The 25135-nt window shown below is 39.5% G+C and overlaps 1 long non-coding RNA gene across 1 annotated transcript in view; it reads right to left on the minus strand.

The window, feature by feature from the left end:
- Window positions 1-25135, minus strand: part of LOC117575663 (uncharacterized) — a 112842-nt gene that overhangs the window by 47621 nt on the left and 40086 nt on the right. Inside the window, exon 3 of the long non-coding RNA XR_007955276.1 lies at window positions 24558-24623. This is a non-coding gene — a long non-coding RNA (uncharacterized LOC117575663). The remainder of the gene's footprint in view (window positions 1-24557; window positions 24624-25135) is intronic.

A 25135-nucleotide genomic window follows, 5' to 3' on the forward strand; every position in this document is an offset into this window, starting at 1 on the left:
GTCCTTTTGCGGAGTGTACGATAAGCCAAAGTGCAGCCATTAAAAGGCACTTGAAGTCATTGCTCCTCCCCGATTCACCTGGCCGACGACGACGTTGCGACGCCATCTCCATCGCAATCGCCTGACAGCCATGGAGCGTAAAGTGTGAAATTTATGAGAAAATTGAAAACGTTAAGATCACATTTATTTATATAACATAATACGCGTTACAAACACTCTGGGCGAGGCTGGGCAAACACGGCCAAGTTACTTTACAGCCACAAACTTAAATTGATTTAAAGTTAAAAGTTCTGTTCTGGCCGTAGGCTAATTTCAAGTTACGCAGTTGATATGCAAATTGGGCCGCTCGTTTTATTGCGAATATTAAATGAAATTAATGAAATTTTCTGCACCATAATCCTTTGCAAAACGCATAAATTTGCTCATTAAGTATGTACGTGTATGTGTGTTTGTGTGTGGGTGTGTATTCCATGTAACTGCCTGGTAAATATATGTATAAGCGTGTATATATTGTATATGCCAGCTCTTTTCATTATATACGAGAATTTCTATTGATTTTTATCTTGCCGGCAACACACAAGGGATGTTGAATTTGCCAGGACCAAGCCCCAAGAGTTTTATATAACCAAGGCAGCTGTTGTTCTTGTTATTGCTGCCTTTGCTGTTGTTCGGCCATATGTACAAATACAAAAGCAGACAAAAGCTTCGTGTACATAAACGACGCCCAAAATACAAAGCTCTGCGTTTGAATTTTTTCGAAATAAAACAAAAAGCCGTCTGGAACCATTTAAATGTCGAAAAGAGGAATTTCCTCCAATATATTTACACTTTTCATAAATGCTATGAACCCAAAAAACAATTTATTTAAAATTACATAACCATTTGTATGATTGCTTTAAATACAATTTTTTTTGTATTTGCTTTAATATCTATAATTTATGAGCAGCGAACGTTTGAGAAAAATGCCCAATTCTGCAGAAGTCTGTTATTTTAGTTAAGACCCAAACCATTTCAATGAGCGCCCTCTGGCGTACGACGAACGCACATACAGCTTCCCTGCTCGGCCGACAGAGGTCGCATTGTGTGTGTGGATTGGGCACGCACACATGTGCAGGGCGAAGTTATGCATGTGTTAGTGCAAGAGTGCGAGTGAAACGCCAGGAGAAAAGAGATGACAACACTGCGCACGAATCCAGCATGGCTGCCGCACGCAAACCATTATGGGCGAGCTGCCTTTGCATGTGTGTGTGTGTTTGATGGGCGCATTTATCTTACGCCGGTAATATGAAAGCGTGCATGTGTGCGTGTGCGTTTCATCCCCCCTTTGCATGTTAGACACATGCGCATAGAAATGCGTCGACGTTGTCGTCGTCGCCGTTGCGGTTGCCGTCGGCGTTGACTTTGGCGTCGCAACCATTTGGCAGCAGCTGCTTATACTACGTTTAGCAGCTCTTATGTATTTTTGTATTCTTTCTTTTGCAAGGGGTTTATTCAACTGCAGTTAAAACTTGGCTGCAAACTTGAAATGCAAATGCAAAACACGCTAGAGAGCCTGGCATTATGCAGATAAGCTGGCGCAAATCCAAAGTTCCTCAGTCTGCCAGAGGATTAGCTGCAACTTCTAGTCTCGCCAACTTGGCAAGTGGCTGACTGTACAGCGAATTTGGGAGATACGAATGCGACATCTCATTAAAGCCTGGGTCTTTGTTTAGGTGTTGGTCTAGGCAAACGACTTCATCTCGGATGCGTGACACGTCCGCATAAATGCTGTCGAAAATTGTCAAATAAATCACTCATATTTATATAAACGCCCCTGATATCCAAGCCAAGACAGAGCCGAGTCAGGTTAACCCGTCTCTAGCCTAGCCACACTAACCGTGGCCAATATGCAAATTAATAAGCCCAACAGCAACACCATCCCGCTACGCACAGCGACAGACCAGATAAGCGGTCGCTGGAAACGTGTTTCCGCATAAATTATTAATCGCCAGCGACAACAAACCCCCAAACATGGCAGTCCAACAACTATGGTAGCTCATTTTGTATCATTCGCCATGACAATGGCCGTTGGCAACGTCGCACGGCCAGCCAGAGACAGATCAGTTGTCAATCTAATGTGGCACAGCTCTTCGCATTTTTTGCTGCAGCAGAAAGTCGAAAACTTTAAGCACAACTGATCAGTGGAAGCATAAACATTGGCACACTCTGCTGCTGACTCTTGTTGTCTCGCGTAGCGCATAATGTTCACATTAAAGCCAATAAAATGCTACTAAAAAAGAAATCAACAACAATGCCAAAGGCATTCGTATTCGCATTCGCATTCGCATACACATTCGCATTTTCATTCATAAAAACGCAGCCGCAGAATGTTGCAGAGAGACTTTGCTCTTCTATTAAGTGAATGTATGTTGACAATGGGACAGGAAGAGGGGAAGCGGCAATGGCGGGTGAGTGGGTAACGTTGTGTACTTGACTCGCGTGTCACTCGCGCGCTTCGCTTTTACGACTGACAAGAAACAGACAGACAAACGGAAAGTCTGACTTGGACAGCCCAGTTGTGAGCTGAGTCTATGGCCGCTTCCGTCAGCTTCCGTCAACGTCTTGAGCGGCACTTAACGTCGTCGCCAGCTGCCGGGTGCCGGTCGTCGCTTAATGGTTGCCATAATAATGCTTTATTTTACTAGCGCATGTGGGTTTCTTGCCGTCTCCATCTCTCCTTCTCTATCTCTCGACTGTCTGGCGAGCGTCTGCCGTTGACCGTAAAATTTTAATATCCCCTCGTTACGGTGCGTGCTCCTCTTGTTCCTCTTGCCCCGCTCTCAACACGAAAGTCAAATCAATTGCCTTGGCAATCTGCAACACCTTTATGGCCATTTTATGTGCTACACTTTTCACCTTGACATTGACAATTTGACTGTGGCGTCAGCCTCAATGACCAGCCCCCATCACAGTCGCAACCGCAGCCGCAACCACATTCACATTCACATCCACAACCCCAACCGCTGAGCCACTTAACCACTCAACCACAAGTACAACAAGCCGTAACCTGCCTCAACGTGTCCCACATCGAAAGTGCCATAAAACACACCAAGTGGCTGAGAGAGTGCGCGCTTCTGTTCTGGGGGCAGAGTGAGCATAATCCATCATAAACATTTTTATGGTTGCTCTCCATTCCCCTCCCCTCCGTCTCTTCACCGTCCTGAGCTTTGTTATTCCTGCTGCTGGCAGCAGTAAAATTCGTTAAATGCTCAACAAATTGTTTATTATAGCCGTTTGGCAATAAAGGCGGCTATTAGCTCATTTTAGGTGTTGCCACCGCATTTGCCGCACTACAAAACTGTCCCTCCCTCCACTCCTGCCCCTTAACATTCACAGCAATACATTTTGCATACTTATAATTGATGGAGCACAAACTGTTTGCCATTTCAATGCAAAAAACGTGCGCACATTTGCAAAGAACTAATTATTGATACATTGCACACTAAATTCCATTTCTAACTGTTTTTTAAAATTAAGGAATCGAGTATAGAATCGTTTGGCAACTTTATAAGTAACTGCTTTGGAAATAATCATTAGATAATATGCCATAAACATTGTCAATAAATTTTGAAATATCTCATCAAGTGAGTCATCACTTCATTTTAAATAGTCGCGTCAAAGATACCCTTTATTGTCCCTACATCTTAGTTGAAGATAAAGTTTCCTCTATTGTTTGAATTCAGTTTTATGTATGCTGTTAATCAGATTTTAAAATTCAAATTAATATATAATTTGGGCACTTATTGAATTATGATTAAAATAAAATTATGAATTATGAATAAATATTGTCTAACTTAAATGATTTTGAGTTAAAAGTTGAAAATATATTCATTTGGATACTTTACGATAACATTCTTTATTTATTAACTAATTTTTAATAAGCATTGGCAACAATTTTTAAATATCTTGTCAAGTGAATCATGATATTATTTATGTTAAATAGTCGAGTTGAAGGTACTCTTTTTAAGCTAAAGATTCTTAAATGCTTGGACTCAAAAATAAGTAGTTGTTAATCCAACTTTTAAAAGCAATTTAAAATTATAAAATGAATTGTTTGTTAGAAAGAAAGTTCTTGCAATAATGTTTACCATATTTTGATAAAAATGAAGAATGAATAAATTTGATCTAACCCTAATCTTTAATAATATTAAATAAACTAATAATCAATACGCTCCCTTTTAGAGCACTTCGGAGCACAGGGTATTCATATTTGCGTGTGTGCATGTATTTGTTACGTTTATCTGAGCTGCTGGGAGATGAGTCCCAGCGGAGACTTTATGGACAATGTGAAATCTGAATGCTGCCCCCGTTTGATCTCATTTGCTGCTGTAGCGAGAAATTAAACGACTTTCGCATACGCTGCACATACGGGTACACATGGGAAGGGACATTGTGATTGTGTTCATATTGGCCAAAGGGCCAGGCTTAAGTATTCCAAAGGCATAGCAGAGACAACGAGAAGGACACTGTCATCAGGAAGTTTGAATGTGGCCATTTGTGTATGGATTCCATAAATGAAGTCACATCCGTGCAAGAGATACACACAACGAGAGGCAACGAGAATGCTTTGCTATTTATAAGTATCTTGTCCGTAATGTGCCCGGCGATGTGTCATTGGGAATGAGCCGACGCATAACTTGTCCAACTGTCCTACTGCCCCCAGTCTAGTTTTCCACTCCCACTCTCCGCCTACCTTCCATCGCCCCAATGGAGGCATTGAGCCAGCAAACTGATTCTCTCAGTCCGTCTCGAAGTCCGTGACCTACTTGCGCTCCATATGCGACTACCCATGTGGATAAATACATGTAAATAAATATATATGGTACATGTGTAGCTTTTGTATATCGTATATAGTACGTTGTATGTGTCAAGTTGTTTATGAAGCTGAACAGAGAAATATAATTGCGTCGTCGAAATGTTCGTCTAAGTTTCGTAATTAATTCTATTGGCACTGATTGGACTAAATTAAAACGATCTGTGTCATCCACACACACAGAGAGAAACAAGTCAATAAGAGAGAGAGAGAAACGAAGAGTTGAAGAGCGCACTGAAAGGCTATCCCAAAAACAAGTCGCTATAATGATCATGTCATTCGATCGATTAAAATGCTAATCTAGAATACACACTTGCAGTTCACAATATATGATTGCCAACCTGATGCTACCGTACAGTGGGCAACAAAAGCAAATCAAATGATTTACTCTCATCGATGTCAGTCAATGTGAAAAATAATTGCTTACACATAGATTTTATTTAAATAATTGAATTGTAAACTAGAAATTTAATAACAATGTAAATTGTCATAAATGGTTTTATAACTGTTCTGCCATATTCGATGAGCTCAACCTTACTCTACTACTATTTAAATCCCATATAATTGCTACTAATAAAATATTTCAATTTGTAAGGAAATATAAAGGTATATTACCCTTTCCTTGACAGCATGTGGAGATTATTATATTGATTTAATTACTCGATTTACTATTTTGCAAAGCTAGTAGTGTCATTTGTTATCGTCACTATAATCTATAAAAATAAATGGCTTGATCCTTTAAAAAGTTCCCGCTCATGTTGATAAAAAATGAATGATTCTTAAAAGTTAATAATATGCCTACAATTAAGCTAGTGATGAGTATTGTAGCATTGTTTATGAAATCAAAGTTGTAGATATTAAATCAAAACTATAGTTTTCGATGATTGAAAATATATAAATTACAATTTCTATGACTTTTAAAATAATATTCAAAAATAATTGCGTAATAATCAGAGCCTTGTTCCCATAGTACGATAGCCTTTATATTAAAAAAAAAAAAACAAATATATATACAGACGTGCATATACATTTATATACAGATGTATGTAGAGGTTCGGTCCAATTTGCCTTTTCCATTGCGTCACAATCTCGAGGGTTTTATCGCAGGTCTCTCTAATGGTACTAGTTCAGTTCGGGTTTTTAGTTTCTGTTCGTTCCGCCGTCAGACCTCTGTATTCTGTCCTCCGTCCTCAGTCCTCAGTCCCCCAGGCCTTGGGCCTCAGGCCTCTCTGGGTTGCCCCACTATCGTGTGCGTGTCTTCTTGGGCAAAGTCAAGCGCAAAACTCATTTAAATTCAATTCGAATGTGACATTTTTTTCTTTCTTTTCGTTTTCGTTTTGGTTGTTTTTTGTGTGTGTGTTTTGTGCTGGTATTTTTGGGCCTTTGACAAATGTCGCAAAGCTGCTTGAACCGAAGGAATGAGGGGCGCGGGGGGCAGAGGCACTGTAGAGGCACTGTCAGTGAACGTTTAAATCGATTTGGATTTGGATTCGAATACGAATTCTCTACCTTTGCTGGGTCTCATGTTTGTTCTGTTTTTATTCCTGCCTGACTTTGACATTTGTTGTTGTTGCCGTGTGCTTTGTTAACTTCCATTGTTATCCAAAAATGGCTGCATTATTTGTACACACATTTTTCTTACATGTCGCGTTGAGTCGAGTCGTTGCCTTTGTTGTTCGTGGCTCTGCGTTCTTGGCTCTCGCTTTTGAATCGGGAACTTGTCCGCTCCTGAGCTACAACAACAACTCGACTCGAAACGTGATTCATACGAGTGTTTTGGCCATTGTTTTTTGTTGTTGCTGTTGTTTTCTTTTGTGTCTTGTTGTTATTGCCATTTATATTGATAGGGTGTATTTTATTTTATGGCTGTGTATGTGTTTTTGCCTGTGTGCTTGGAGCAGTCGACATTATGTAAAAGCTGCCGTCTTCAATTGCATTCCTCGATTATGGTTTCTGTCTGATTGTTGGCAATTTTCATAAACACACTAAATAAAATTCATGGGTCCTTGTTTATTATTTACCTTACTTTTAGTGTTAAATAAGCTACACATTCAATTAGACGATCTGGACGGATTCCCATTCTGTGCTTGGCAGTTTCCGCTTTTGGCTTTCCCTCATAATAAGGCTGGTTAATGACATTGTCATTAACAAATGCAAATGCAGCTGGTGCTTGACTCAATAAGTCCATTAGTCTTATCCTTCAACCCACCCCTTTCTACATTTTTTTCACAAAAAGCATCATTTAAATATTTACATTTTCCGCAGAAAAGAAAATAGGAAAATTACATGAAATTCGTTCTAGTTGAGATTTTAAGTCCGCATCAAATTTGTAGAAAAAAAAGATTACTTGGAAGGGGGAATTAAACGGCGGAGTACTGAACGAAGGAGTCTCAGAAAAAATGGTACAAGATAGCCATTATATAATTTAATTTACAGTTTGCATGCATATTTCATAATGCATTTCCATTATGAGCTCTAGAGTCTTGAGTCTAGATATAAGAAGGAAAAATGCAAAATGGTTTCAGTCACGCAGTTTACCCATCGCCTCATTTAATCAAATCATTTATTTCTGCTTATTAAATTTGCTTGGTTGAGTTGCAGTTGATTTTTTTTAAGGGAAATGTAAATATTTTTGCTTTTATTTTTTAATTCATTTGCTTAGCTGAGTTGCAAATTATGAAACTTCAATTAATAATAACAATATAGAAATCGAGATGAATGCTACTTTAACCACTTCTTTACAAGTATAAGTGTGAAATTACATCAATTTTCTCGCTCAATACGTTGCATGTCAAATCGAGTTCAGTTTCAGCCAGATTTTCGTCTGGATCACATACGCTATAACAATCTGGCCAATAATGTTTAAACGTAATGCACTTCATTTCACCTTCTAATGAGGCCGGCAGCCAGACAAGCAAATAAAGTGTCCAAGAGTGTGAAGCAAGTAGAGAATGAGAATGACAACAAATTTGCGAGCACGCAGACACCCGAAATGACTAAAATTGAAGCAGTGGCAACAAAGATGAGAATGAAAAACAACAGAAAAAAGCAAAGAAAATAGAAAAAAATGCTAGTTGGAAAAAAAATGCCAGACGAATTTTATATAAATAATTCATTGTTGTAACGTGCAAAGCTCGTCGAGGCCATTTGAGTTAATTAATGAAGCGCATCTCAAACCAAAATCCAGCAACAAAGAGACAGCGATGCAAAGACGCAATTGGAGCTAAACGGCCCCAAACGAAGCGAGGAGATGTGGAGTTCTGCCAAAATTAATAACAGACGCAAAGCTCAGACGCAGCTCCACGGGCAACGCTTCAAATTTGAACAAATGGCGCAGCAAGGCGCTTTGCCAAGAGGGGAGGGAAAAGAGTTTGAGACTCGTCTAGGTGGATGCAGGGCAAAGTGCAAATAACGACGATGGGCAACGTGTGCTGGCTGCTTGGCTGACGAGCTTGCCTTGCGTTGCCTTGCTTTTGGTGGTTGCAATCGTTTCCACCACCAATAAAAGTACCACAAACATACACATACTATACAGAGCGACCAACACACTCACACTCACACACTCGTAGATGTTTGCATGATTCCCAGTTGGGTTTTTGGGTGGTTGCTTTGCCGAAAATAAGTAGATGCTAGCGAAACGATATTTAAATTTTCTGCACAAACCTCACGAAGCGCATCGAGAACAGCAACAGCAACAGCAGTAAGGTAGTGGGAAGGGGGAAGGTGTCGGCTGATGGCATTAGCCAAGTTTTAGGCTAAAATGAAAGCGCCCAACTCCCGCCCAACTGTGATGCTCATTACACAAAATTTGCATTTAGAAGCTAAAACGAAGACGTGAGGGGAAAACACCAAAAAAGTGCACTTAACCATAACTCGTGCTCGTGACATCCTCGCGAATCTTCCATTAGTTTTGGCTCCTTTTACCTTCTGGCTTCATCCCACACACTGGCTTCACACACACACACACACACACACACACACACACACACACACACAGAAGTAGAAGCAGCCCATCGGTTGCATACGAAATTTGCCGCTAAGTAATAATCGCTTTGGCATCAGTGACGCGTCATCAGCGTTATCGGCATCGTCATCGATAAGCGAGAATAGCATAGAAATGGACGAATCTAGATGGGGACTTAAGTGCTTGTCGCCCATCAGACATTCAACAGCATCAGCAGCAGCCAATATTCCAGTCAGTCCTTTAGTCTTTTCTCAATGTGCTGCTTATTTATGAGCCAATCTGACATGACATCGCTCAGCGGGAACGGGAACGGGAGCGAGGGAGGGGAGGACACAGCCACTGTTACTGTTGGCTAATAAACTCATCGCCAGCCAAAATTTATTGCTTGTCAACGTTTCCAGCTGATTCAAGTGTATTGCAAATGAGCTGCACACGGTTTCCAATTGCTAATTAAAACTGATTTAATTCCATTGATTTTTATTTAATTCTTCGACGTCATCACCAGAGACGACTGACAACAACTATGAATATATATTCAGGTATTTCGACTATATTGTTTCCATAGATATTTGCCAGTTGAACGAACCAAAATAAACACAACAAAACCAGCTGCTTTTGGGCGACACGAGTCACCCTGTGCCACTGCTCCATGCCGAAAATGAAGCAAAGAGCGTGTCATTTCTCTCTTTCTGGCGTTTTTCTCTTGAAAACTGGTCGAGTTGGGGTGGGCATTGTGTCTCTTTGCTCATTGAGAGCGGAACTACTATTCCTACACATGTGTTATAAGGTAAACTATCCTTCCTATAACTTCCTTATTTAAATGGTTTTCTTATTGCCTTCTCTTAATTATTAAAATATTTTAAATATTATACTTAATAGATTAGAAAATATTATTGATCTGGCCATCGAGCAGAGACACTATAAATCTTACTGTACATTTTACAAACAAAATATAATAACTTGAAAGCTGTTATTAAATTCATATTATACACAATTTATCATTGTCTACAATAGTTGAAAGTCTCAAAATATTCGATTATATTGTGAATAATTACAATATAAAGAAATATTTTCAATTTCAAATGTTTAATTAAAACATGGTAATATACACTTTGGGGTAATGTTAATATTTTATAATCAGCTGCGATTGTATGTTTATGTGTTACATGCCACTTGCCACAAATCTGAAACTATTTATTGTTTTATTCTTTGTTGCTAAATGCACATCTAATCATGATATTTATGAACTCTACTTGAACTATGTTTCGTTGATAGATTTGTGCTTTGTTTAGGGTCAAATGTGACTTAAATCAAATTAGATTTTGTTAGCTCTCTCCTCTGGTTATTCAGTTGCATGTTGAGCTACGAGTTGGTTTTATGATGCGAACCAATTTTTCGATTCAATTATTCTGAATGGTTTGCAATGTGCAAAATGCGAAAAGAACGAATTCAAAATGCACAAGTTGTGGAAATCCAGACAGCAGCATTTTCTCTCCATACTTCAAAGTTTCCCAATGCCCTCTTTCCACTTCCCCTTGATACCTTCACAATCTGCAAATACGTGAAATTGGCAGAGGAATTTGTTACTTTTCGCTCCCTTTTTGCTGCCCCCTTTCTTGGTATTTCATTTATATAATTTTGGTTGTTTTTTCGTGTTGGGAAACTGAACAAAACGTCTGCAAACTAAAATACTTGTAATCAAAATGCTTTGACGGTTCTCCATTTGCTGTAAGCAGCAGAAGGTGTGGATAATTTTCAAGCTTGCATTGCGATGTGTGTGATTGAAGCTCAGCCAAAGTGCGTTGGCCTCGCTTCACCATCGTTCTTGGACACACAGAGGACCCAAAGGAGCAGACCATAACTGCAACCCGGTCCCCAGCATCATTTTCCCTCTCTCAACAGTAGCAGCAGCAGCAGCAGCAGCCAGTAAGCTCAATTGAACTTAATTCGCCGGCATCGAGCTGAGACTGCACCCGAAGCTAGAGCTCAACTCGACTGGTGAAGCTGGAACGTGTTCAATTTGAGCTCATGAATGTTTCAGCATGTAGTTATTGGATTTACTTGTTTCGGCACTTGCTACTAAGCATTTTTGTCGTATATCTTTGATACTTTTATCAAAATATTCTCAGCTGCCGAAGCGTGCACAAAATTACCAAATACGCTGAGAAAACTATCAATACATATTGTGAAAATGCAAGTAGAGATATACATAGTAGTAGTATAGATATAGATATAGATATAGATATAGATATAGATATAGATATAGATATAGATATAGATATAGATATAGATATAGATATAGATATAGATATAGATATAGATATAGATATAGATATAGATATAGATATAGATATAGATATAGATATAGATATAGATATAGATATATATAGATATAGATATAGATATAGATATAGATATAGATATAGATATAGATATAGATATAGATATAGATATAGATATAGATATAGATATAGATATAGATATAGATATAGATATAGATATAGATATAGATATAGATATAGATATAGATATAGATATAGATATAGATATAGATATAGATATAGATATAGGAAGTGAAGTTCAAGAAACTCGAATGAGCTTATTAATGACTACTTACATCCATCTAGGTGTTGTATCTAGTAGACAAATTGGGTCAGTCAATGCTTGACGATAAAGGCAGCCGGCAGATGTCAACGAGAGTCGCAGCCTGAATGGCTGAATGGCCTCGTGACGTGGAAGCGACGACTGCGCCATAAAAAGTAGCATAAAACTCACGCAGACGACCTTGAGAAGCAGTAAAAATTTTTAATGACTCTCACTTTTTACTGCCAACTGCCAACTCTCGTAGACCGTAAAATTTCGAACTGGAAAGCGGCATCATAAAGAGGAAGGAAAGCAGTCCACCAGCGAGAGCCAGAGTTTCAGACAGACCAGAGACATATGTATGTGTGTATGTATGTTATATTCTCGTATATGATGCGAGCCCTGGCTCATTTTGGTGATCGGCCGCTGGCCGCAAATTGTCAATAGGCCCACTGTGCGGCCATAATGCGTAGACTTAAACTCGGACCAGCTCACCATGGTCACATGTACGATAAGCGAAAGTGTGTTGTATGTATGTCTCATTGTTGTTGTCTTAGCTCAAATCCTTCCGCTTGCCCTGCCTCGTTTTCACTTTTCTTTCGATAGCCTCGCAGTTTCTTCCTTATGGTTTTTTTGTGCCTTCTCCTATGTTGCTTGCCATTTTATTGTTTTATGATGGCCGCTGACTGACATTGAGCTCATCCATTCTAACAAAAACAACAACGTTAGGAGGAACATCAACCCTTGCCTTTCTTCTTGACTTGCGTTTTCAACCCTTTGCAATACATCGAGGAAAACTAACGATAATTGCTCGCAAGTTGCGCCTAATTTGCTTTCAAGGTCTGCTGTTTTTTGCAACGACTTGGAAACCCATTAATATTCTCCGACTCTTACACTCACACTCGCACTTTAAGTCATATTTCCTTGCCAACTCAGAGAACATTCCCATAATTAGCTTTTGGAAAGTGTAAATAATTACAGACAAGGTGCCGGGTCTTCGTATTTGTGAGCCAAGGCTAACGAAGAGTTGAATTGTAATTGTAGAAAGTAATTTCTTAGCTAACGAACAGGCATGTTTAACATCCGAGCTAAATGAGCTAAAATAATATACATTTTAGGAAAGCTAATGAAGTACTGAAAATTTAAAACATATCTTAAATTATTTCGCGCACTTTTAGCAAAATGTATGCTTTTGCTTCAAAGGATACTCAGATAAGTTAAAACAGGCCAAAAATTCTTGTATTTTTAACAAAATGTTTTACGAATTATTTGGTTCAATTAAAATTTATCTTCAATTGTTTTTACAAGTCAAAGGATATCCAAATTTATATTTATATATTATAGCAGCTATGCTTAATCTGCTAGAATATAAATAAAAAATACATGTATTTCATTTCTGCTTAAGTATAAAATATCAATTCAAAAGCATTTCATGTAATTAAAATAAACTCATACTTTTATAAAGCATATTAACTTACGCATGTTGATATAGTTATATTTAAAGTTCGTAACATTCTATTATGCATTTAAATCATTTCTGCAAATTAAAAATTCATTTCGCCAATGAACGTTTATAATTATGAAGATTGCGCTTGCAAGTGCATTGACACCTGTTTGCTGCTGCTGCGTTTCACAAAATCTTTGTCAGAAGGAAGACGTCAGCTATTATATATAATTTCAGATTCTACGCCACCCGCTTGGGTTCTATTATTAAGATGGCTTTTGTCTGCCGATAAGAACGCTTGTTGGGTCGACAACAACAGCAAACGCCAAAACTTTTAATGAGAAATGTCGCATAGTGCATGCGGTTCCAATTTTCTCTCGCAGCATTTTGTTGTTGTCGATTTTCCTTTTCCATTTGCTGTTCTCGTGTCCCAGCGGCGCTTGGCGAACTCGACAATTTTCGTTACGAGCGAGCATCCTGTCAAAATGAGAAAACTTTTGCCTGCACCAAACGTGTCGGGTTGGCCACATTCCTCGCCAGAACTAGAACCTCAGCCAGACCTGAAGCTCTGGCCATAAAGCTTGCCAAGGCAGCAGCCATAAGTTGCCAAAAGTAAATCTGTTTCAAGTGGCAGTCAGTCGACGAATTGGCTGCCTTCAGCCTTCTAAAGTTCCCTCTCTCCCAGCTTACAGCTCCCCGTGGACGTGCTCCAGCAGCAAGCATAGGTGTCCAGTCAAGATGGAGTGAAGCAGCGTTGCCTCCTGTCTGGGCGCATGGAAAACGTTTTCTTTGCCATTATTTGCACAGCAGTTGCAACAAGCCAACTAAGCCAAACAAACACCCACGACCAGCTTCTGACTTTTTTGTTTATTTCTGCATAAGGCAACGATGCGGAAGAATGGCCACGTTCCGCTTTACGGAGGCTCTGGGTTGGTTCTACAAATCTCTGGATGGTATTTTGCTACCCTCCTTCTGAGTGCCAAGCGTTGCATTTACTCCAAGTGCAAAACACACTTAGAGAAATAAGCTTGCCTTGTGTGGAATAACGTAGACTGCATTAGCTTGATTTTTCGGCGCAGTGTAGAATAAAATGCCAAGACTAAAACTACAATTTCGTAGAAGGCAAGAGGTAGAAGGTAAAAGGTAAGACTGCTCGTTAGAATAAGCATTTCAATCCCCAGCGCTTGTTGACATGTTTTGGCCGTGGTAAATGCCACGCCAATCGTTGCATGTGGCACACAACAGAAGCAGCACGGTGTAGTTGGCAATTCGAAGACGTAGAGAAGGCGGAAGTGAAGCCACAACACACCTTGATGTACACACGAAATGAAGGCAAACAATTCCAAGTAAGCCCAGTCAAGAGCGAATATGATTCTATTTGGCACGGCCTGTTTTGTTGTCTGTTTGCTTTCATATTTTGATGATTGTCCCGCAGCCAAAAAAAAAAAAAAAACAAACTACAAATTGCTTTGGGGCCGGGTAATGGCATGGAAACGGCCAAAAATAAGGTCCCAGTCAACAACAACAAAGTTGTACATCTTAAAGCTTGCTTTAAAGCCGACAAGTTTACTCAGTCTTCAGACTCAGCCTGCTTGAGATCTCTTTTTAATTTCGGGTGCCAAAAGTGTTGGCCAATATTTTTGGCAAAGTTCTGTTTTATGGCCCCAACAGATTTGTGCCGTTGTCAGTGCTTGTGCAGCAGGACGACATCTAATGAAATTTGCCACCTTCTTCTCGCCGTCATTTGCGTGTCTTATATTGCGTCAACTTCTTGTGCTTCGCCTGACAAAACTTTCTGGCCAAATCCATTGCCACGCCACTCGCTTAATTGCTTCCGCCTGTCGAAGTTGGAGCCGCAGTTGGAGCTGGGGCGCCGTGTGTGGCAGCTGTGGCACATGGGCGAGGACAAAACTTTGATTTATCAGGCCGTAAATCTCAAGCTCAGCATACCCTCGCATTGCACGCTGTGTCAGGAAATGCAGAGGGAAGGCAGGAGGGGAGGAAGGGATCATGGCAACGAAATGAGGGGACACCAATCGCACCCGCCATGGGACGTTCATAAATCAGCGGGCGGAATGCGAAAGCAACCTCTGGGCGAACCGACCACGACCGTATCAATATAAATCGAACACTTAATGGACTCACCTGCCCGCCGAGCTCTAAAGAGAGAGAAAGAGAGCTGCTGGCTGATTCAGTCGCATCTGGTTGACTTCTCAATAAATTTGCGTGCATTATGAGCGCGATATAAGTTAGGAACTTTATATCTGAATTAAACGTGAAATGAATTAACGTGACTAAAATATTCATCTTAGCCTACAGGACTCGTTGAGTCGCAATACGAGTATTTGCATAAATTGTCAACGAATTGCAGTTCTTCGAGTACGAATGCGAATACATATTCACATTCACACTCACTCGTATATCCGTTGGCCGTTGATAAATGGCAAGTGCGCATGCATATAAAGAAGCCAAGTTTATGCAATGACTAAATTAAATACTAAAATAAGTACTTATGCAAATTAAGTCGACTCTTATCCCAAATTATGAGTTGGTCTTACCCACAATATATATTTTAATTCGGCGGAACTAAAAGATTAACAAAAACTAAGAAATTTATCTGATTGTAGAAGTATTAAATTGGATTCAAAGTATAGGATAATAATAAATATATATTTCCTTCGATATCAATTAGTATTCATGCAACACAGTTCAATTTATACGAACACAATACAACAATTGACTATTTTTTACAGTATATGTGCTGAAGAAATTCATTTCAATTTAAATAAAACAAATTAGAAATTTCTGCTAATTATACTACACATAGTATTTGAACTCTTGATCGATTTTAGATGAATGAATAATTCATTGAGTCCGGGACAACATAACAGACTCGCAGCATATTCATGAGTTCCAGCAATTGTCGCCTCAATTAGCCGAGGTACTCGTTGTCATTGACTCAACATTGACTCAACATCAATTCAAATGAGAGTGTCTCGGTTCCCGTTTCGCGTTTCGCGGCTGCCCAAAGCTGAAAGACCCCACAGCAAGTTTGCAATTAGCGCTTGGCCACTAATTGGCCATTTATTTAAATGTCGCTGACTACTCGGGCCGCGCATAAGAAGGCGACGTTCTCTAATAATTGTGAGTGGCTCCAAGTGCCGGCGGCAACTGAACTGATTGCTGGATTAGAGCTGAAGCAAAGAACGCTCTGAGAAAAAGAAGCTCTCTCTCTTTCTCTCTTTCTCTCTTTCTCTCTCTTGCTGGCTTATTAAATCAATAGTCTGAAATAGTAATTTGATTTTTTTATTGATTGTTTTCGATATTTTTTGCAGTTGAAAATAGTTGAAGCAAAGTCTAATCCGCAAACAGCGATAGATTTGCGTTGTTTGTGCGCAGCGTGCATGAGCAGCGAGATTGAGAATGATGCAGTGAACCGGGCGCCTGCCTGAGCAGCGTTCCCGGGCCCCAGACTTTGCATCGTTTCCATGGCAACGAAACCACAAATAATGGAAGTCACGCGCTTTGGTCAATGGCCGTGCCAGCTGCACAGGGGCCATGGAAAAAGAGGCATGGAGGGGGGCTGGCAGAACAGAGCTGGTTCTGCTTCTGCTGCTTCAACGTTTGGCATTTGTGTGTGTATTGGTGCGTGCGATGGTGTGCGTGCAAGCAACGTCGTCAGCGCTGTCGGCGTCGACGTCGCGCCGTCAGCGCAGACTGGCTGGCCGGGTGAGTTTTTGCCACGCCTGAAGTCGAAGCGAGTCGCGCGCATGTGCGGGAAAAGGACGCACAGCGCGGCGCTGCGTGTGTGTCGGCCATGTAGATAGTCAGATAAATACAACATGGCCGCCTGCCATGTCAGATAATTTCGATTAGCGGCTCGCCCCTGACGGCAGCTGGCGACATCTAGCGGGCATATATGCAGCAGCTACTGCTAGAGCATTTTTATCTGCAAAGAGTCTAGACTCTAGGCAAATGGAAGTGGAAGGATGCACAACGCACACAGCTCTCAGCTCAGAGGCCATCGTGGTTGACAGCTTGTGTTTCCCATTTTTGCCGCTAGGCTTCGCTTGTGCAATTATCTCATTGGCAAGCGGCGTGGAATAATCTGGTTAGAATTATCTGACGACAATCTTGTCTCTAATGCAGCAAACAGCTTCAGCTTGCGCAGCGCTGACTGTAAAACACATATCATTATTATCATTATAATGATTGCGACCAGTTCTACTGCAACTGGTTTCCATTATGATCTTCAATAAATAATTGCAGTCACTATTGAACTGAGCCATTATTTATTTTCAGTTCAAAAGTTAACACTGAATGAATTTCGATGTCTTAATGAAAAGAACTTCAATTTCTCACTAGATAAATACATGTGATTAACACTCATTTACTATTCATTATGAATGAGTCATCCAATTAACTAAACTCATCGTCGGACTATATCAAACTTTTAATGGATTCTTAAGTGGCTCCCTATTTGAGACATAAACACCTGCTTACCGACAGCTTTCTTTTAGGCCTAAATTAATTATATTTGCATAAGGTCATTAATTCTCATTTAACAAGCATGAGTATATCAAATTATTAGAAACTGTTAAAATTGCTGCCTTAAAATATGTGTATATTTTGTTTCAATATTTTTACTTTGTTAAAGGTAAAGTAAGCAACGTAATCAACTATATAAATTCCATTGCTGAGACATATTGTACTTCATTAAATTACAATCCTAAGTATAAGTATTTTTTATTAATAAAGAAACACAATTAATTGCCATAAAAGGACAAGAACATGGAACTTGGAAATAGTTTTAATGAGCATTAAATCTAGGAGATAGCTTATCCAAAGTAAGGTAAAGTAATAAAAAGAACACGCTTCAATTGAACATACTCGTAAATAGTCTATTCTCTAGCTACTCTTCGATTTGCATAATAGTAGACAAACGTGTACAACTAACAAGCTCTCATTAGAGCTATTTCCGACACGAGACACTAGAGCCAACTAATGGAGACACGGTTTTTGGGTTCATGTCCTTGGTGGAAGACCATTGCGCAGTTCCAAGGCGACAGCGACGCAAACAATTTGTAATCAGTGGTGTTAACAAGGCGACCCATAAATTTCTATTGACCTCTGTGCGCTCTTAAGACTTTCAGTTGGTTCAGCCATCTTCGACACCCCAGTTGCCAGCTACAGCTACAGCTCCATCTCCACTCTCCAGCCCTGCAGCGAGTGAATTATGCAAGTGGTGCGATAAAAGCAAAGCCCGGCAAACTAAATTTATTGGATGCCATGCACTCATTAGCATCCAAATGCGGAGACCGCCAACTCGAAGTCGAACTCGACGAAGACGACACGAATGGAAACGCGAACGAGATTGAGAATGAGAATGAGACTGAGTCGAAGAAACTGGAATGAGAGCGAGACCGAGAACGAGAACGAACTCATTAACAGCCCCAGTTGCTGAGGCAGCCTTGCCCACAATTGACAGCTCGGTCAATGGGCGGGCCATGGCGCTGAATAAATAACAAAGTGACAACCACAAAAAACAACCGCGCTCCGGTGATATGAAGCCTGAAGTCTGAAGACTGCTGAAGGCGACGCGGCCCCCAAGAAGAACCAAGAAGAAAATGTACAATAATTGAGCTCACAAATCACAGGACGCGGAGCAGGAGACGGAACAGTTGGAGTCGCATGTGGAGTGCGGATTGAGAGCTGAAGCAGCCGGCGCGCCAATGAACACGAACCAAGTAAATTGAGATTCTTTAAATTTATGCACATATTTTTTTTTTTCCATTCCAAACAGCAGCAGTCAGGCAGTCGCTGGCTGTCGAACTTGCAAGTACGTGTAGCCACTTAAGCTCCTCGTCGCCTCTTGGTTCCTTCGCATTTCCGCCCGCCCGAGGCGGCATCCCAAATATACCCCAAACGACTGAAGTAAATCTGCAAGCAAGCCCAACTACAGGCGCCTCCAATAGCTTCAGTTGCTTCCTCTGACTCTGACTCTGTTCGCGACTCTGACTCTGTCTCTGGCTGGTTGGCCATTTAGTTGGTTAGCCAACCGAATGTGCATGTCGATGTGTGTTTGTGTGTGTCTCTGTGTGTGTGGCGTGGCATATTGATGAACCGCAGCAAATTGGCTTTACGGTAGCATCAGGTCCTATGCCCATCACAGTGGCGCAAGAGCAGAAAATAGAACTTCAGGTATTTTATTATATGAATAAAATATAATTAATATTTACCAAGCGAAATATTTTAAATATTTCAACGAAATTTGTTCTACGTAGTGTTGAATAAATTAATATTTTAATGTCAATACTAAAATATTGTATTTGCATTAAATTGTGGAATACACGAAAATTAAAATTTAATTACAATCAAAACAAGTTTGAAACTACAGAAATGGTTACAAATGCATTATAGTTCGTATGATGCAGAAAATATATTCAAGGCAGTATAAGAATTTTTTCTGTTCCACTGTGCAATCTTTCTCATGCTTGGCTCAACTTTTTTCTAGCCGTTCTACTTGACAACAAATTGTAAAAAAAAGAAACAAACGGAAAAAATGAGAAAAATAAAACAAACAAAAAATAGGAATATCTTGTTTGTCTGTCCCGCCCACCCATTTGCGCCTCTTCCTCTCTGCCTGTCTGTCTTCTTCTAGCTATTCGCATCCCCCGACTGTAGTTTGTAGTAGTTGCAGCTTGGCAATCTGCCATCATTTGGCATAAATCCCCCATGATAAAACCCACGATTGCTCCCCAAAGTTCGTGGTGCGCACTAAGCCACGCAATTTTGAGTTACGCCAGGACGGGCGCGTCAGGATATCTCTACTTATTCGTTGGCGGAGTGTGGGTGAATAGTTGCTGTCCTCAACTAGAGAGATACGACTAGTGTACTTGGTATAAATTTTTTAAAATTATTACGCTGCCCTCACGAGCCACGAAGTTTTCGCCATATTCTACAATTGGCCATTCCTATGCCAATTGGGTGCATCTCATTTGACTTTCAGACCATTCGCGAAACTGGGTTCAATGCACGACCTCTGTTTTCAACAGAATGCACAATCTGGAATCTGCCCTCTGTTTTTTTTTTTTTTTTTTTTGGCCAGACATTATGAGATGGCAGCGATGCCAGTTAATTGGACCCTTAACAAGGGTCATCATTCATATTTGATGACGTCGAGGTAAGTTCTAAAGTTAAACTTGATTATGCGTGTTTATCTTTTGGCAGGGAAAGATTAACCGCTGCCTTGTTTTGTGCAAAGTAAGGTAAAGTATTATTTAAGAAATGAAAACAGTTTCAATTTGCGTTTCAATTTAAGTTTTTGCCCACCTAAAAATACATAATAACTTGCTTTCAAAAATAAAATAGAACTTGTTTATATATTCTGTGTGTGCATTAAAAAATGTAAATAAATGTGCCGACACACACCCATAACTTTGTTGTTGTTATTGTTGTTTTTTGTGTGTTGTGTTGTTTTTTGTTTTGTGCCCTATGGTGAGTCAGTTGCACACACACACGCACACTCCCGTACTCACACACAAGCTGAGAGAAATATTTCGTTTTATTCTCAGGCGGCCGCAGTGTTTTCGGCCTAGAATATAAATTAAATTCCACAACATCAGCAACAGAATATGGTACAATAACAAGAAGCATGAACAGATTTTTGAACCTCTGTCCCCCAAACCAAAAGCTATTCTGGCTGCCTGGGAGGGGGGTGGTGTGTGCTTTGTGTTGTGTTGTGCTCGTTGAGACACTGGCAAAGACAGGAGGCGGGGTAAATGCCGTTTGGTCGCCTCTTTCAATGGCCGCCGCTTGCCGCGGCGCACGAGAGTTGTGTTCCACGTAAGAGCGAAAAGGATGCACAGTGTGCACTCGCCTCTTTGCCCGTGCAAGGAATAGAGACAGAGACAGAGAGCGTGAACCTTTATACAGTGGTTCACAGTGGTTGTTGTTGTTGATGCTTCACTTAGAATTTGAAATTCAATTTTTGTGTCTAGCATCTAGATGTTGTTACATTGTCATGGGCATCGCCAGCCAGGTCAGCACTAGGACCAAACTAACTGCTGACCGTTTCTTTTCCCAGCACAGCTGTTTATGGCCCTCGCAAGTTTCGTTAACGATAGCACAAGGCTCGAGTTTCCAGTTTTGTTTTTGTTGTTTAGTTGTTTTGTTGTTGTGGCTTATATTTTTAATTAGCGCGTCCTTCAAAACTCAGATGTAAATAAATCAAATTGCAGCGTTGAGCAGACAAATTTGTAGACAGCTGTGTTGTTTTGTTTGTTTTCCTGCCATTTTCCTTAAGCAATTAATATTTCATTTTAACAACAACTCCCTCACAAATCCACGAATTCGACCACTTGCTATGCAAATTAGCTGCTCGAGGCATGGAGGATTGACTGAGGTGTGCCAATCGCCGGCAGCACCTTCAGCCGCTTAATGAACTTTAGTCCGTTTTTTGGACGAGGGAGCAACCCTTCTCATTGTCTGTCTAACTCTGATGAAACTGCCCAACTCGGCCCTCTAACTGCGCATCTCTAATGTAATTTAGCCGCTTCAAGTGCCCCCGGGAGGTGGGGCCAGCAGCGGCTCATGCCAATTTCGCTGCGAAATTAGTGAAATTAATTCAACTTCGCTACGCAAATGGCAGCTTGAGGAGCTGATTAAAATTCTCACTGAGTGGGTAGAAAAAAATACTCATGAACATAACAAATTCGCTTAAGCTATAATTTTTAAAGAAAAAATTTGAAAGCATTAAATAAAATATAAAAAAAAAAATATTAAAATTATACAAGTTTTATTTTATTCTATTATCACTTTTAAAATCTTAATAACTTTGCTAAGAATATCCCAAACATTTTCATGCTTTCCACATAATTTGCTGTATTAAATTTGTAGATTAGCCAAGTGAATGATGTAGGTATTATACAGTCTCGTAGAGTATACAATGTGCATGCACATGTATTCAGCCAGACGTCATTTCGTTATTTATTCAACAGATATTCAACGTGGCAAGCCAGAAGCTACCTTCCCCCTGCGTCACGCCCCCTGCAACATATAAGCAATCTACGCGCCCACATTCGACTCCGGCTGATGCTAAAGATACTCGAACATATGAATATACATATATACATATATTTGTTTGTACATACTCAGATGATTCCAGATCGAAATTCGGAAACATTTTCTGCGATTCGTTTAAACAAAAATTATTATGAAATTGTAAACAAAAATTGTTTCAAGTAATTTCGGGTTACTTTGAACTGAAAAATTGCAACAAAAAAACTAAGGAATACCCAAAAATAGAAGACGGCAAAGAAAGCGAAATGAATTGTATATTTTACCAGTATACTAGACCACAAATGTAAATAAAAAAAAGTAGAAAAGTGAATGCATAAGACATAGTAACAATCAATTGCTATCAGTAAAAAAAAATACTTACTAGATCTCACATTGATCACCCATTTATCCCAGAAACGAAAACATTTTAAATTAAATTCAAATCATCACATTTTTTATTAAAAAATAGAAATTCCACTTTAAGATAAATTAAATTGAAATGGAACTGGTTTGTCTTGAGTTAAATTAATTGTTATGTTCAGCCGAGACATTAATTTAACTATCAGGTAACAATATGCACTATGAAGTTTGTGTGACATATTTCAATTTAGTTGAAGTCTGCTGGCAAAGAGGGAACGTTTAATTAAAAGCAAAAATACTGGCAAATTGCGACCACAAATAAAGCAAACAATTGAAGCGGGTGTGGAAAACGCTTAATGAAAACAACAACAAGAGCAGGAAAGAACTCGTAGTGCAAAACACACGCAAGCCTTGGCAGGCAAATAAACGAGGTATTTATGTGGCTTCCAAAGACGTCAGTCAGACATATGGTATGAGAGGGGAGAGATGGCTGGAGGCCAAAGTCGAAGCTAAAGCTCAAGTCGTCTAACTTTGAGTGGGCGAAGGGTGAGGGGGGAAGCAAAGGGGAGAAGGGGCAACATACATAATTGACTGACGGGATAATTTACTTCCGTGCACTTGCGTGTTTATTAAATTTCTGGGGTTGTCTCCGGGCATTGATTCAGCTTTAGTTGGAGCAAGAGCTGGAGCCAAAGATGGAGATGGAGATGAAGAGCAGTGTGACAATGGCATTGCCAATGCCAATAGCAATGAGCGGGGCCGAGTCAGTGTGTGCTGTTATTGCGTAACCACATGTAATTACATGTATTCCTCATTAGTTGCTCCAGTTCGGAATCGTGACGGGCTTTGGCAGCAATTCAATGGCGAAAAAGAATGGTACAATGGAGCAAATTGGAAGGTGAGTAAAATGAAAGGGAATAAAATATGGTATACGTTTGAATTACAGTATTTAAAACTAGAATTTAAAAACGATTTTCGTAAATTATTCATTTTCAAGAGGTAGAGAAAATAAATTTTAAAAAATAATGTTTTCCATGAGATGGATATACAAAATTTTTGAAATTAATAAATGCATTTCATAAAAAAATTAAAAATTATATATACGCAATAAAAAATAGACATTCAAAATATCTGTGAATAAAAAACCAATTCTTTCTACGATATTTATATATTTTTAAATATTTATTTCAAACGATAAGAAAACAGTTTACTTGACAAGAGCTCAAGCGGTTGACATTATTCAAATGGTTTCATCCAACCAAGAATTAAATAGTTTTAAAATTTTATATATTTTTGAGAAAATTTAAAAATGTTTTCGACCAATTTTTAAGACGAATATTTATTTGCTCTTCAATTTTCTTTATTATCATATTTATTTGTCTGCCTAGAGTTAAGGAAACAAACAATTTGCTCTCCCAGAACCCAAACGGTTGCCATTGTTCAATTGCTTCAATTCGTAGCCAAAGTCACAGACATGGAATTCGAGTTAGTGTCGGAGTTGGAGTTGGAGTCGGAGACGGAGACGTGGGCCCCGTGTTATCGAACCAGAGGCAACTGCGAGTCACGTTCGTCAGCCAACCCATTTACTTAGCTAAGCGATGGGGGTTGTACCTGCCGCCATAGTTATTTCCCCCTCTTCGTTTCTCTAGGCACTGCAATAGCATGCCGTGAGTACAAACCTAGAGTAGAGCACCCACCCCAAGTGGGAGATTCGCACAACTTGTTACTTGTGCTGCGGATGGAGAGAGAGGGAGAGAGAGAGTGGATGGGGGCTGCATGAGAAAGGTCGACGGTTGGCTATCCCCGATTGATGAAAATCTTTGAGCCTGAGCTACATACGAGTGCACGTTTCGACGCTTATCGCCGGAATATGGAAATTTCGCCATTTATTTGATCAACTTTTGCCTTTTTCATATCGAAGCCGCATTCGACATTCGGCATTTCGGTCGGGATGAAAAATAAATGGCAAAAGGTACAAACAAAAAAAAGAAAAGGCAACATTTGGGGGACCCAAGCAACTATTTCATATGCCACACGCATTCCCATTGCGTTCTCGGGATTGCAATTTAGCAAAAATCATGTTGGCAAATAAAAATGGTAAACGTCATAAGAGAATTGTGCTCCGTATTAAGGGCCACTTTTAGCCCGACCTGGACAAAAAACTCTGCTTCTGATTCGTTTCGAGTTGCACCTGCGTCGCTTTTTTTTAAATTGATAGTTGACATGTGGCGCATTTATTGTTTTATATAAATGCGCATCTCAAAAACTTATATATTTATATATGTAGCGCTCACCTGCAACAGCTGCCAACCATTCAGATCTCACTTCGGGGGGTCACTGTAAAATCCAAAATAATCCAACTGAAATCGAAGCAAGAGAAAACACAAAAATTAATTAAAAATCTTGTTCGTGTTCCTGTTCTTGTTTCCACAGCATCTTACAATAATTTGTTAAATTTATTACTCGTAAAATGTTAATTATTTATTTTAAATAAATGTCTTCAATTACATATGCGGTAAAATTGTAACAGTTCAAAAGAAAATTATCACAGAATATAATAAAAAAGCTGTCAATTTTTGTTTAATATTATATATAAATATTTGAATGAAAAGACGTTGCAAATTGTTATAGGTATCTCATTAAAAAATTAATAACATGGAAATAAGACGTTTCTTTGGCATTTTTTAATTTATTTTGTCGAAATTCTCTTTAGTTTTGATTGGAACATCTCAAACAAAAGAATTAGTAATTTTTGCTTAAATTTAGTGCATTTTAAGTTTAGCGCATTAAAATGTTGAAATAAAGACTTGAATTTTTAATTATATAGAATTTTGCAGTCTAAAATTTTGATGGATAGTTAAATATTTATTTA

This window comes from Drosophila albomicans, chromosome 2R (assembly GCF_009650485.2).
Source record: "Drosophila albomicans strain 15112-1751.03 chromosome 2R, ASM965048v2, whole genome shotgun sequence".
NCBI lineage: Eukaryota > Metazoa > Arthropoda > Insecta > Diptera > Drosophilidae > Drosophila > Drosophila albomicans.